We start from the raw sequence: 16,517 nt of genomic DNA, 5'->3' as shown, positions 1-16,517 counted from the left end.
AACACCTCTCAGGTTCCTCTCCGTTTGAACTAAAGTGATTACCGAGTGTCCTTATTGAAAGAACATTAAAGCCTAGTGTTTTAACTAATTAATGCCTCTTGAACACAGTAAAAAAAAGTTAAAGTTAATGTGGCAAGAGAGTGAACTAAAGTAAATGATACCTGCCGAAAATAAAACTGCTTACTAATATGTTGTTGCCAACTTCAAAATTAAAAGTTCTTAAAACTGAGGCTTATAAAGTTTTGCTTAGTAAATGATCATATTGCTGCCTGTTGTAAATCTTAAAAGGTGAGTCAGTATCTTACAAATTTGTCAGTTTTGTGTCTCACTGTAGTAAAAGTTGAAAACTGCAATTGTGGAAAGTTGTATACTCATGCTTGCTAAGCACTTTTTTCTCTTGTCTATTGAAAGTGCATATTGACAGTGTAATAGGATCCATAGTTTATCCTTTATGTTCTTGATAAATAACAATTAATAGAAAGACCACTACCTATGAAAACAGTAACTTCTTTTATTCAAAAGACAGTGAGAAGTAACCTGTTAGTGAATTCCATTTAACTTTCATTCTAAATAGAAAAGTATTTAGCTGAGAGAGACTTAACCTGTGACCAGTTCATAATTTTTCAGTGAACTACATTTACAATTTTATGTCAGCTAGGAAAATGTTTGAAAAGTAATACTGTACCTATGTCCAATTTGTGATTCTACAGTGAATATTAATAGTAATGTTATAAAGACCATACAGTTTGACTAAGCCCTGAAGATAGTAGTGTGTATCGTTATCTGTTATATTTATGCAAATAGTTTGTTCTGCTCTAGCTGTCAACTCCAAACTTAACGTTAACATATGCAGGTGTCAGAGTTCATTGCACTCGCGTGTGGCAAAATATAGCTTGTGTTTGTCCGTTAAAGTTACTCATAACTACTTTCTTAAACAAGGATGTTAATCATTCTCATGCCTAATTAGGCTGGCGACCGTTGTTTTTATTCTTTGAACAGTGTGGATAAGTAAATTATTGTTTGTTAGTGTTTGAACATTTACGTAATTCTGACTTTCACTTCCGATAAGCCACCTCCGTTGGGTACAACACGGTCAACATAACAAAATTCCTCTCAGAGGGTAACACTGCTCTGCTTCTTCATACTACAATTACTTAAATAAGAATAATTTCACTATACGAACTGCCTTCAGCTTTGAGGTTATGGTATAATAGTAGCGGACGGAAGTGTTATAAGTGTATATCGCAGTTCCTGTCTTACGTAGTTGTGATAACTACTAGCCTGTTCAGAGGAGTGCACGCATGTATTCATGGCTTAACGAACATTGAGTCCCCACCCGAATGTCGACTGCCCAGAAAAGTCACCATATCTTCTTCCCACGGAAAATATCAGTGGTCTTTTAGGACACAAGTTGAAGGCATCAGTCAACGTCCCCGAAGTTTGGTATCTTTTACGGGCTCTAATCGGCAGTGAGCGTCTTCAGCCGGATATGGCATACTAGGAACTTTTGGACTCTCTTCTTCGCCAAATTGAGTCCATCATCAAGGCTAGAGGCGGTGTAAAACAGTATTAACGCCATGTTTCCTTGGCGTGACTTATTATTTGTGCGGTGTGCTTAATATGACGCGCCACGCGACCCTAGGCCAAGACTCATTCCAAGGGTATTGAATAAGGCAGTCATCTGGAAACTGGTATAGCTACAGATATATTTACATAGACTGTAAAGAGCTTTGTTATTAAACTATGTACTCACTATAGCTCTCTTCCTAACAAGGAAATTCTTTGTATAATATGTAGTTTTCATCGAAATTATTTTTAATGTAGGAAACTTAAAGACTAGAAAATTTATTCACATTTTATAGTGATGGTACTTTGAACGTAATTATAGTTACCTGTACTGTTGTTGAGTGGATTTTTTTAAAAATGAGTATTCGCTTTGACTTTATATCCACATACGCTTTCTAGGAGCTAAGATAGTCGCACAGTGTGCGCGGAGAATATGCGCTGAGGTGACAGAAGTCATAAGAAAGCGATATGCACATGTACAGATGGCGGCAGAACCGTTTTCAGAAGGTATAAAAGGTGAGTGCATTGACGGAGGTGTCATTTGTACAGAGATGACTCTTGCGAAAAAGTTTCCGACGTAATTATACCCTCGCAAAGCGAATTAACAGTCTCTGAACCAGAATGGTAGCTGGAAGTAGATGCATGTTACACATTTCGGAAATCGTTAGGAAATTCGATTTTCAGAGATCCACAGTGTCAAGAGTTTGCCGAGAATACAGATTTCAGGCATTACGGACAACGCAGTGGCCGACGGCCTTCTTTTAACGACAAGAGCAGCGGCGTGCGCGTCTTGTTGTCTGAGCTAACAGACAAACAACACTGCGTGAAGTAAGTGCAAAAAGTATTGCGAGATGTACGACGAATGTAACCGTTATGGCAGTACTGCGAAATTTGGCGTTGATGGTATATGGCAGCAGACGATCGACGCGAATGACTTTGCTAACAGCACATCGCCTGCAGCGTCTCTTCTGGGCTCATGAGCATATCGGTTGGATCCTAGGCGACTGGAGAACCGTGTCCTGGTCAGATGAGTCCCGATTTCAGTTGTTGAGATACGATGGTAGGGTTTGAGTGTGGCGGGGACCCCACGAAGCCATGCACCCAAGTTGTCAACAATGCACTGTGCAAGATGGTGCTGCCTCCAAAATGGTGTGCGCTATGGTTACATGCAATGGAACCGTCAACAATGCAAGGTTGTCAACAATGGACTGTGCAAAATGGTGGTGCCTCCAAAATGGTGTGTGCTATGGTTACATGCAATGGAACCGGTCATTGACTGCAACTAGGTATGATCGGCTGCTTGGAGGCTGTTTGTAGCTATTTATGTTCCCAAATAACGATATGATTGTTATGGATGACGATGCGCCAAGTCATCGGGTTACAGTTGTTCATGATTGGTCTGAAGAATGTTCTGGACGATTCTAGCGAATGATTTGGCCATCCAGATCGCCCGACATGTATTTGGTTCTCTGGTCCAACTGAACCGATTATTGACTGGAAATTGTTATGTTCGCCTACTTGGAGATCATTTGCAGCCATTCATGGTTTTCCTGTTTTGGAACAACGACGCCATGCCACCGTGCCACAACGTTTCACGATTGGTTTGAAGAACATTCTGGACTCCCATGCAGCATTTATAGGACGTAATGGAGAGGTCAGTTCGTGCACAACATTCTGCACTGGCTACCCTTTTGCAGTTATGGTCGAATATAGCGGCAGCATGTCTTAATATTTCTACAAGGGACTTCCGATGACTTATTGAGCCCATGACATGTAGATTTGTTTCACTACGCCGGGCAAAAGGAGGTCCCACACGACAATAGATCGCATTTCATTTTTGCCACCCTAGCGTATGTAGTTCCCATCAAAGTATTTTTTAATGTAGCAAACTTAAAAGCTAGGAAAAAGTTTCACCCCTCGAAGCAATGATTTCCCAAGAGAAAAGTTTCATTCCCATTTTACAGAGATGGTGCTCTGAACATGATTATAATTACCTATACTGCTGTTGAGTGGAATTTATTTAAATGAGTGGTCGCCATGATTCTACATCCATATACGCATGCCACAAACTAATGTAGTTGTACAATGTGCATGGAGAATATAGTATGCCAACATCAACTACTCCCTGATATATTCCAATAGAATGATTGTGGTTTCAGTATGCATCGTAGTTTCGCTCAACTGTGCTTCCTTTCCACTGATTCCTTTTTAACTTCAAATAGCTCTTACTTTCCTTTCGTACGGGCTATACTTACTCGCTTTGATTCAGTGAGTATTTTGATAACTGTCTTTCACTAATCTCACTTCATAAGAGCCTGAAGCACTGAAATAGTACTTTTGAACACACCCAACTGGCTCCTTGCATTCAGTTTCCGTTACAGATGTGCGCTTTTTTACCATCTTTGGAAGATACTTAAGCGTGGCAGCCATTTTGTATACCGATTTTACGTGTTCATTCAGTTTCATACCGATTCGCAATATTACCCCAAGTATGACGGAAATACATTTTACGCCGATCTACAATCATGCGGGAACGATACCTTCTAATGGACGACACAACCGTCAGCGAACAGTTTAAGTGTCTTGATGCTCCTGTTTGGTGAATTGTTTATCAGTCCTGTAGAGCGTCAGATAGGTAGAATTTCAACATTTCAGAACTGTGAGGGTTGCTTTTATTAACAATTATTTGTAGTGTATATAAAGAAAAATATTCCAATGATCCGCTGATGACGTGTTGAGAGACCACAAGACATAAACTCGCACAGCTGAGAGTTTTCACTGCGCTATAACATAAACAGTAATAACTCTCAGCAACAGCTAGAAGAGATCTGAGCGTCACTTACGTGTTACCACAGACTTCACTGTGTGCGTGTGTCTACTTATTTCTTTTTCTCTCTTTGAGTTTTAGGGTTCTGGATGTAATGTTTTGAGCCTGAAGTTACACGTAATGTATGTGAAAAATAAATAGAAGGTAGAAGCATTAATGTCGATATATCTTCGGATGCCCGTCGAAACTGGATGCTCACAGCTGCGCACAGAGACGCTGACTGTTGCCTATCTATTCCGGATCGAACTCATAGCAGAAGGCATTATCCTCTGCCACGATGGATTTCGGCCACAGGTATAAATGAAATATGCAACAGTTTCATTCATGATGGTTTCAACTTTTGCATTAAAACTCTGGAACAGATCTCCCATTTTGCCAAACCATAGTGAATGACGACGTCAGCACTGTCTTTGCTGGTTCTCAATTCCTCCTATATTAATCTCAGTGGCAGGTACCCAGTTTGTAGCAAAATTTGCTCGGTTTTAATTCTTACTATGTGATTGTTTCAATGGAACATCTTCATCTTAGTAGCTTTTCACTGATTCCAAATCGCTTGAACCAGTTTCCTGCTCCCAGTTTTTTTTCTGTATACTTGTGCCAACATCGTATGAGCCTTCGTTCCTGTATTACTCTGCAGAGACGAAGAAACTGGTACACCTGCCTAATATCGTGTAGGACACCTCCGAGCACGCAAAAATGCAGCAACACGACATTGCATGGACTCGACTAATGTATGAAGTGGTGCCAGACGGAACTGACACCATGGATGCTGCAGGGCTCCCCATAAATCGTAGTACGGGGTGGAGATCTCTTCTGAACAGAACGTTGCAAGGGATCTCACATATGCTCAAAAATGTTCATGTCTGGAAGTGTTTAAACTCAGAAGAGTGTTCCTGAAGCCACTCTGTAGCAATTCTGGACATGTGAGATGTCGCATTGTCCTCCTGGAATTGCCCAAGTCTGTCGGAATGCACAATGGACATGAATATATGCACGTGATCAGACAGGATGCTTATGTACGTCTCACATGTCAGAGTCTTAACTAGAGGTATCAGTGGTCCCATATCACTCCAATTGCACACGCCCCATAACATTACAGAGCGTCCACCAGCTTGAACAGTCCCCTGCTGACATGCAGGTTCCATGGATTCATGGGTTTATCTCCATACCCTTATATGTCCATGCGCTCGATACAGTTTGAAACAGACTGTTCTTACCTGGCAACATGATTCCAGTCATCAACAGTTCAATGTCGGTGTTAAAAAATGGGCAAAGGCGAGGCGTAAACCTTTGTCGTTTGCAGTCATCAAGAGTACACGAGTGGGCATTCGGCTCCGAAAGCCCATATCGATGATGTTTCGGTATATGGTTCGCACTCTGACACTTGTTGATGGCCCAGCATTGAAATCTGCAGCAATTTGTGGAAGGGTTGTACTTCTGTCGCGTTGAATGATTCTCTTCAGTCGTTGTTGTTCCCGTTCGTGCAGAACCTTTTTCCAGCCGCAACGATGTCGGAATTTGAAGTTATACCGGATTCTTGACATTCACGGTGCACTCGTGAAATGGTCATACAGAAAAATCTCCACTTCATTGCTACCTCGGAGATGCTGTGTCCCATCGCTCGTGCGCCGACTACAACACAACGTTCAGACTCACTTAAATCTTGATAACCTGCCATTGTTGCAACAATAAATGATCTGTTTACATATATCTGTATTTGAATACGCATGCCTATACCAGTTTCTTTGGCGCTCAGTGTATATATCACCGATTTTCACAATCTTTGAGTTTATACAGTGTCTATGTGCTATATTTTATGTTATTTAGGCATGCATCCATGTTTGAAGGACATTGTAATGTAGTATGCAGACACTGTATAAACGGAGACATCGTGAAAATCATTTTCAGATAAAGTTATTTTATTTGGCAACCTTCGTTGGCTTCTTCAGGGTCGCAGCAGTGCGGTCCGCCTCTAGTTGTTTTTTCTTCTATTATAAGTATACGTCCCCTGCCAGTGTGTCAAAAATTAGTAAACCATTGCCATTGGGTTTAAGGAGTATTTGATATACCTCCATGCACCCCAGCTTATGTGTTAGTTTAATCATGTTTTGGTATACGCACTAATTACTGCACGTCCTGTGCTTGTTAAACTTTAATGGCTCTTTTACTTTAGATTACTATACCCTCCCAAAATTTACGATTGCGGTTGATACCTCTTCGTGGTTCACGTCAATCGGGACACATCAGCTGGGTGTGCTCTTAAGCACCTTCATGAAAAACGTAGTTGTTAACAATGTATGAATTATTTATTCCCTTGTAAATATTACGGAAGTTAAGTAATGGTGTGCCTATTTTCTAATAGTCGGACTAGTTGTTTTATAGCTTAGAATTTACCTCAGACTGGCATCGGTGAAATATCAAGCAGTCACAATTGAAAGATTGTTAGATTATATGTCATTGGCCTTTACAGTGCTAATCTAGTCTTTTGCTGTGGATATTAACACAATATGGGTGCTGCTGAGTTTGATTTTGACACTAACATGTTGGATGAGTTGCTTCAAGAAGCTGATAAAGACGCAGACAATGGATAATTTAGTGAAGAGGAGGGTTTTCTTCAAAAAGATTATGTTTTACATTGTTGTACATACAAATGACAATGATGTAGACCCATACATTAAAATGAGGAATCGGATGAAGAATACCTGGATGATTGTGGAAGAAAGAAGAATACTCTGTATTAATTTTGTGTGTAAAATACTCTTGGATTCATAATAATTATAATGATTTGTAGCTCGTGCATAGCATAAAGTCTGACATCTTTTCCCACAATATTTTAAGCAGTAAATTGTATTGAAGGGTACAACAAAGGACATTTTGCACTTATTTTGTATGTAACATACCATAGGAGATATAATAATTGTAATTAACTAGTTTTTAACCCATAAATTAACACTTCCTTTGAATGAAATTTGGAGAAGTAAATTTACAATTGCTTAGTACTAATGTAATTTTTATCCCCTTTTAGTGCTCTAGGATTAATATTATCAGAACTCCATAAATATTTCTATAAAGATGTAAGAGTCTTCGGTGTTTTATGCTCTATTCTCAATCTGAAATTGTCTGTTTCCATATTTTTATTATTGTACATCTTTTATTCATCTCTAAAGTTAATGAGAATTGCTTTTTAGATGTCTAATTACCTCATACGGTCAGATTAATGCCTGAAGTTACCAAATGCACATGTCCAGTTTTCGTACAGAGCAGCTCCTCACTGTAAATAAGATGAATTGACTTACATTGTTATAAATTCTGGAAGTGCCGATGTCGCAAATGATTAATTCATTATATTTGTTGTTATGCCTGACGGCAATAAACCTGAGTAGTTTCATTGTTTTTTGTGCAGCGCTGGCTTCAAAATGAAATAATTTTTTGGGGTAAATATTATTTTTTCAGTTTGGCAACTTCCACTCTCAGCTCTTCCCTCTCTACCTTCTACCGCACCGTCTAGTATCTAATATCCTGTAAGATAGCATAAAATGGTCGGATATTCTGAAACTGGCAAAACACAACTAATACATCTGCATCTACATCAGCATCAACATTATCACTGTGCATTTCACAATTAAGTGCCTGGCAGAGGGTCCATCGAACCACCTTAAAGCCATTTTCCTACCGCTCCACTCACGAACAGCACACGAGAAAAACGAACTCTTCAATGCATCCTCATAAGATAAGATTCATAGAGGACATCGAGAAAGCTCTAACTAGGGTAGCTCGTTTTGTACTATCGCGAAATATGGGAGATAGAGCCAAGGATAGGATACACGGCTTGGAGTGGCAGCCCTTAAAATAACGACGTTTTCCGATGTGGTAGGACTTTCTCGCGAAATTTCAATCACCAACGTCTTCCCCAGAGTGTGAAAATATTTCGTTAGCGCCCACCTACATAAGGAGAAATGATGATCATAATAAAATAAGAGAATCAGAGCACGCACGGGAAGATTTAAGTGTTCGTCTTTTCTGTGCGCTGTTCGTGAGTGGAGCGGTAGAAAAGTAACTTAAAAGCGGTCAATTGCCACTTTTTGCAAAATACATATATCTTGTCTAAATAATTTTGCAGTTAGTTTTGAACACGTGATGATTTTACAGAACGGTAAATGACAGCGTCATCTGCAAAGAATCTAAGAGGCTGGTCAGATTATCTCCTAAATCATTTATGTAGATCAGGAGTAGCAGAGGTCCTATAACACTTCCTTGGGGAGCGCCATCTGTCTTACTCGATGATTTTCCTTCAACGCTTACGAAATGTGACCTTACTGAATCAACGTTAGCGATATAGGTCTGTAATTCGGCGGATAGCCCCTATCTCCTTTGTTGGGTATTGTTATGGCTTGTGCAACTTTCCAGTGAGTGGATCGGTAGAAAAGTAACTTAAAAGTGGTCAATTGCCACTTTTTGCAAAATACATATACCTTGTCTAAATAATTTTGCAGTTAGTTTTGAGCACGTGATGATTTTACAGAACGGTAAATGACAGCGTCATCTGCAAAGAATCTAAGAGGCTGGTCAGATTATCTCCTAAATCATTTATGTAGATCAGGAATAGCAGAGGTCCTATAACACTTCCTTGGGGAGCGCCAGATGTGGTGTCACCGCCAGACACCACACTTGCTAGGTGGTAGCTTTAAATCGGCCGCGGTCCATTAGTACATGTCGGACCCGCGTGTCGCCACTGTCAGTAATTGCAGACAGAGCGCCACCACACGGCAGGTCTAGAGAGACGTACTAGGACTCGCCCCAGTTGTACGACGACTTTGCTAGCGACTACACTGACGAAGCCTTTCTCTCATTTGCCGAGAGATAGTTAGAATAGCCTTCAGCTAAGTCCATGGCTACGACCTAGCAAGGCGCCATTAACCATATCTAAAGAGAGTCTCACTTGTATCATCAAGAATGCTGTATACAAATGATGGATTAAAGTTAAGTATGAAAGAAGCTACGTACTTTTCTTTATAGCATTCATTACGTATCCTGTTTCAGAACTCACGCAAGCCGGCGTGAGTTAACGCGTGCATTTCGGCTACTTCCGAGTGGCGTGGCTGTCTTGCTACGCCACAACACCAGATATTACTTCTGTCTTACTCGATGATTTTCCTTCAACTCTTACGAAATGTGACCTTACTGAATCAACGTTAGCGATATAGGTCTCTAATTCGGCGGATAGCCCCTATCTCCTTTGTTGGGTATTGGTATGGCTTGTGCAACTTTCCAGTCTTCGGGTACGGATCTTTCTACGAGTAAGCGGCTGTATATAATTGATAAGTATGAAGCTGTTGTATCAGCTACACCGAATATGTCTACTTCTAAGTTACTCATGTTGGCCGTTGTTCTTGATTCGAGTCTGGAATATTTACTTCGTTTTGTTTTGTGAAGGACTTCCAGAAAACCGTGTTCAGTAACTCAGCTTTAGTGGCATTGTAGTCGGTGACATCACCATTTTACCGCATAGTGAGGTATTGATTGCGTCTTGCTGTTGGTGTACCTTATCTATGAGCAGAATCTCTTTGGGTTGTCTGTCAGATTTAGAGATAGATAGGAAAGCTACAATAATTACACAGTTAAATGTGGCTGGCTGCTCTCTTACGAAAAACACAAATGAGCCAGCCATCCAGGTAACACATTAAAACCTTCTTATAAAATTTTGCGGAACAAGTCGGACATTTTGCGGAAAATTAAAAGTCGTCCCAAAGTTGTGTCATTGTCATTTGAAATGGAGGGCAAATCTTTTAACAAATTAGCTGCCGTGCTCTTGTCTGAATATAAAACAGAGTCAACTAAAATGTCGTGCACCGTGATATGTATGCCATAGCTGCCACGCATTGGACGGTCTTCCCGCTGGAGCGAGAAACGTCAGGAAACAAACGGAAACCTCTTGGTAACCTTGTTCGGAGACGAGGATTTAGCGCCATTTTAAATCTATTTCTTAGACAGTGTTGGCCATCTCTCACATCAACATTAAAAATTTATGTGGGCGAGTCAGAAAGTGTAATACCACAGGACGCCGTCACAGAGAGGAATAAGAACATGTAGATCTGTGATTCGAATATATCCTTGCTACCAACAGCAATGTAGTGCAGATTAATTAAACTGTTCAGATTCAGAATACAATGAGAGCATTTTATTACTCACCAAACGTTAGTAGCAATAATCTAAACGCCGGCCGGTGTGGCCAAGCGGTTCTAGGCGCTTCAGTTTGGAACCGCGCGACCTCTACGGTCGCAGGTTCGAATCCTGCCTCGGGCATGGATGTGTGTGATGTCCTTAGGTTAGTTAGGTTTAAGCAGTTCTAAGTTATAGGGACTGATGACCTCAGATGTTAAGTCCCATAGTGCTCAGAGCCATTTGAGCCAATAATCTAAACGTGACTGTACCACCAAATATCATATTCTTAGACTACATCGAGGAAACATCTTTACCCTCCAAAGTTAGGCAGCCATAGGGCAGAACCTGTAAACGCTTTTCTTCCTAAACGGTATAAATTCGGCGATCAGTACGCCCTGTGCCCTCACTTGGTCTTTTCTCAGACGTATTTATTAATAAGGCTATAATTTAACGAAACTGAGACTACAATCCTCTGGAAGAACCTAAACTACATCGACAAGATTTTGGAAGTCTTCAGGGATATTTTCTGTGTATTTTGGTGTCAGGGATCTGTGCATACAGATGGCTAATTATGTAGTAATTGCATTTTTTTTATCTGTTATACCTGTTCATTTTTATTTCTGTATTCCACAGAATCTGAGCAAATATTGACGGTACGTCTTGTTTGGAAACAAATTTGTTCCATTCAGTTGCGGTATCTACTATTAACAGCAGTAATATCGACGTTTGCTTACGAAGAGTTCCCCAAGTTTCAGTTGCAGAAGTGCTGTGTTGCGGTTTCAAAAAAAATGGTTCAAATGGCTCTGAGCACTATGGGACTTAACAGCTGTGGTCATCAGTCCCCTAGAACTTAGAACTACTTAAACCTAACTAACCTAAGGACATCACACACATCCATGCCCGAGGCAGGATTCGAACCGGCGACCGTAGCAGCAGCGCGGTTCCGGACTGCGCTCCTAGAAACGCGAGATCACCGCTGCCGGCGGTGCGGTTTCAAACCTCTGTAGAAATTGCAACAAAATATCGTCGGGGAATAGGTAAACATATGGCAGAAGAAAAATATATAGTTACTAAATGTAGTAATAGATGGCGCTGTAAGTATCATAATTTAATAGTGATCGACTGAAAAAGACAAATGAATCATACAACAATGCTTAAGGTGTACGTTTGACGTTAAACAAACTGTACTAATCAGTGTGCATGGGTGTACATGTGCGATACTCAGTTACCTAAGCCCATTCACCACCGCAATGTCATATCACATCGGATGGGAAATATCGGTTTTTAATTGTCCTGAGGCCAAAAACCGCTAAAAAGCGTCAATCGCATCGGTTTTTAATTTTCCTGAGGCTAAAAACCGCTAAAAAGCGTCAATCACATCGATTTTTAGTTGTCCTGAGGTCAAAAACCGCATAAAAAGCACCAATCAAAATGAAATCTGTTATTAATTTCCTTGTGACTGGCGTAAAACATGTTCAACATGCTGCCCACCGTTTCTGCAACAAGCTGAAATCGAGAAACAGCATGTTCCACAACTGATCGAAGTGTTTCCGGGGTGACTTTCAGAATGTGTTGCGCAATGGGTGCCTTCAATGCAGCTAAGTCTGCAATCGGAACACTGAACACAACATCTTTCAGATAGCCCCATAGCCAGAAGTCGCACGGATTAAGATCAGGGAAACAGCGGCTGATAATTCTAGCATTTCCGAAATGGCGCTTCAGTAGCTGCTTAAGAGGACTTGCAACGTGCGGAGGTGCGCCATCTCGCATAAAAATGATCCCATCCACACATCCACGCTGTTGGAGAGCTGGAATGACGTGGTTGCGCAAAAGACACTCATAGCGCTTACCAGTGACGGTACAGGTAACAGGACCGGAAGCACCTGTCTCTTCCAAGAAATATGGCCCTATGATAAATGATGCCGTAAATCCGCACCACACAGTGACCTTTTCAGGATGAAGTGGTACTGGTTGATTTGCGTGTGGATTTTCCGTTGCCCATATTCGAAAATTCTGTTGAAAGGAGTGTACTAGCGAACACTTGTATGTGGCACCAGGATAAGATAAGAATATTAATAAATTAAAATGAAACTAGTGTGCTATAAACGATGAATGTCTCTGATAGGGTCGATAATGTAGATTGCACGCTGTGCGCGACCGCAGAGCCAAAGATACTGGACTGCTTTGTTGGAGTAAGAGAGCTCTTGGCGCACAGTCGTAGGTAGCGGTCTGAGAGGGAAAGACGATGAAGTAGGCAGTTTCTTTGGTGTGCTGTGTGAAGCCACCAAGAGTTATATTAATGTAGGTATGTCAATATTGTTCAACATGGAAGCAGAAGTCTACATGCAACCAAGTTGAAATATTAGATAATTATGATTTCTGTTTCTGCCATCGCGTTCGTATACAAGAGTTGGCTGATAATTTGTAATTGTTGAGTAACACCAGAATGTACGTAAACGGTTTTGATAAAAAGTCTTGCTAAATATTTCATTTTATGTAGTGCTTTTAAGATTTATTAACTGAGCTATGTGTAATTTGATGATTTTCATTTACGTTGGATTAATGAAGATAGATAATACTTGCTGTTTAAATTTAATTGTTTGTGAATCAATTGTGGGTAATGTAGCTGCAATTATCAGATGTTTTTAAAAAGCTAAATTTAATTTGCAATACAATTTTGCTAAGAAAACTCAGTGTTAGTAATTCACCATAATCAGTACCGCCTCCCAGTCCAACTGATATATTTTTAAAATAAATTGAGTTTTCTTATATGTTCTCGTTTATCAGTCAAAAGAATTTTCAAGCATTATGGCTAGCATTGCACACCGCGGGGCCTATAGTTATTATATTCATATTTTTTGTGGGAGACCAGAATACATTGCGTTACTCCGTTGCTGCTTCAGAGGTAAGCCAATTTAGTTTATTTGCTATGTGCACAGGGACCAAAATTATCATTAATAAAAGAAATTTATAATGTGTATTGACATATCCTGTCATATGGAAGTGGGCTTCGTCTGTCCACAAAATCTTCCACGGCCAGTCACTGTCGACCCTCACTCGAGCAAGGAATTCTACAGCAAAGGCCTCTCTTGGTGGTAGGTCAACAGGAAGCAACTCGTGCACATGAGTAATTTTGAACGGATAGCAAAGAAGGATGTTTCGTAGGATTTTGCGCATCGTGCTCACGGGCAATGTTCGGGCAACTCTCCATGCACTACATGTTTGCACACGACAACTCGTCCCCTCCTGCTGTAGCCAATGCTTCCACTGACGCCGAATCAATTCGTTTCCTCCCTCTACCAGGTAGCACACCAGAAGAATCCGCCTTTTCGAATTTGTGAATCATTTTCTCCAAATCCACGGCAGTCATCGGACCAGTGCTTTTTTTCAAACCCTTCCCTGTTCGGAACTTCTGCACAGCGACGTGTGCACAGTAATCAGTCTTGTAACACAGCTTTACAAGCAGAGCGCGGTGCTGTATAGAGACATTCACGGCGGACGTCGCAGACGCGAAACGAGGAAAAGCCGTTGTTAAGTTATATTATTTTATCAGGTGAATTTTTCTTTTGTTAGAGCGTGATTCTTTCTCTCAGGGATATTATCTTTTCATGTCACTTTTACTTACGAGCATAAGTAAATATGAAACGGGTTCTTGAAGGGCCGCTGTTATTCATGTACCAACTTTAGATTTTGAACGTAATGACTAAAATATAGTTGCCGTTAACTGAATTGAATGTAATTTTGTTAATTTCTATTTATTGATTGCAAAGCAAGTCTCGACAGAACTTACTGAACTCATGGAATCTGTATAATTTAAAAAATGAACTTTAACGTAAATTAATTATCTGTTGCAATTTAAAAAGGTTCTTACAACGAGACCTCTCGCATTTACAGTTACTGTTAACACTTTGAAAAATAAATTAATACTTCGGCGCGTAATGGCCGACCAGAGGCTGCATCGGAAGATGAGATTCCCGGAGCGCAAATTACTGAAAAAATGCTTATTAAAAATAATCAGCCACTGCGACCATTCGAGGTGACAACTATTACAAATAAATTCATTTTGTGATAACAATAATTAGTTTATTTTAGCAGAATACTGAATAACTTACATGAAATGTGTGTAGCCGCTCAATGGCTACCTTTCGTATCGCGAAACAAAAAAGTGTGAGTACCATAAAGTACGTTCCTCCTCCTCGGCCGTAGAATCGCGTCTGTTAACGATCCTTTTTTATTTTCATAGACATGTTTTAAATAAAGATGTTACTTTTAAATTATCGCTGCATATCAGTTGCTTCAAGAACTTTAACAGTATCTTTTATGCTAATTATGTTAATGGAATACGTTAAGTGTTTCGAGCGGTTCTAAGCGCTACAGTGTGGAACCGCGCGACCGCTACGGTGGCAGGTTCGAATCCTACCTCGGGCATGGATGTGTGTGATGTCCTTAAGTTAGTTAGGTTGAAGTAGTGCTAGGTTCTAGGGGACTAATGACCTCAGAAGTTAAGTCCCATAGTGCTCAGAGCCATTTGAACCATTTGAACGTTAAGTGTTTACAAATAATTTTTAGTTCACCCTTAACAAATGGTTCAAATGGTTCTAAGCACTATGGGACTTAACATCTGAGGTCATCAGTCCCCTAGAACTTAGAACTACTTAAACCTAACCAACCTAAGGACATCACACACATCCATGCCCGAGGCAGGATTCGAACCTGCGGCCGTAGCGGTCGCGCGGTTCCATGCTGAAGCGCCTAGAACCCTAGCCGGCTCACCCTTAACACTTCACAATACTGTTCACTGTTTACAACCGATAAAAATGTCAATATTTATTTTACGTACCGTTACACCGAGTACCCGGCGTGTCTATACCAACTTCAATGGGTCGTGCGCATGACAGGTGTTTTCATTTACGTGTTCTGAGACATTGTTTTGATCAATTTTCACAATAGTTTCTTGTTCTGCCATACGTTTGTGCCCTTCTCCGATAATATTACATTGCAATTTGACGTCATTCTGACCAGTGGTGCTATTTCTACAGCGTCTTGAAAGTTTAACTATAAGCACCCTGTACGTCCAACCATGTAGTACACTTCTTGGCGCCGGCTGGGGTGGCCGAGCGGTTCTAGGCACTACAGTCTGGAACCGCGTGACTGTTACGGTCGCAGGTTCGAACCCTGCCTCGGGCATGGATGTGTGTGATGTCCTTAGGTTAGTTAGGTTTAAGTAGTTCTAAGTTCTAGGGGACTGATGACCTCAGCAGTTAAGTCTCATAGTTCTCAGAGCCATTTGAATTTGAACACTTCTTGGCACTTTGACATTGTTGCCCGCCGTCGTCACGGTGCCACAGTGTACATATGACACCTCACTGCATGTTGGTTGCCTTTGTTTGGTTACGTCATAGGGGAAGATCAAGGTATACATAAGCAAATACTTTCGTTTTATGGGGTGTGAAGGACGACTACGTACACATATCAATTGTGGTGCCGGTTGCGGCTGCCCCTGTGCTTATGGACTGCTGCTGTAATGACAGACGTAACGACAGCCGGAAGAGGCGTCCGGCGGTGATGAGGGCAGTGTGCAGGCGGCTCACGCCACAGGCAGGCCGGCACACACGGCCGGGGCCCCGACCCTCGTCTGCCTTGCGCGGAGGGCGAGGCCACGCCTCGGGCAGGCAGCGCTCTGGTCTGCTCGCAGCTCCCGCATCCCTGCACTTGACCGACAACCGCTGAGGCTTATATTGTTAGCCTCGCTGAAGAAATGCACTGCTTGCCATTCACAGTCATGTTCGAACCTCTTCATCATGTCCGGCCTAGATTTCCGCTCTCAGAGCACTCTCGCGCTCCGCGATAGCAGCACAATCTGCTCACAAGGTGATCTTACGAACTTCCAGCTACTGATTTTACCCCGTGTACAGCATAACTAGAACTTGAACGTACAGGAACTCTCAACGGCTTTTCAGAA

The sequence above is a fragment of the Schistocerca cancellata genome, chromosome 9, assembly GCF_023864275.1.
Source record: "Schistocerca cancellata isolate TAMUIC-IGC-003103 chromosome 9, iqSchCanc2.1, whole genome shotgun sequence".
In the NCBI taxonomy this organism is placed as follows: Eukaryota; Metazoa; Arthropoda; class Insecta; order Orthoptera; family Acrididae; genus Schistocerca; species Schistocerca cancellata.
The sequence above is the reverse complement of the archived record's forward strand: the minus strand, read 5'-3'. Positions refer to the sequence as shown.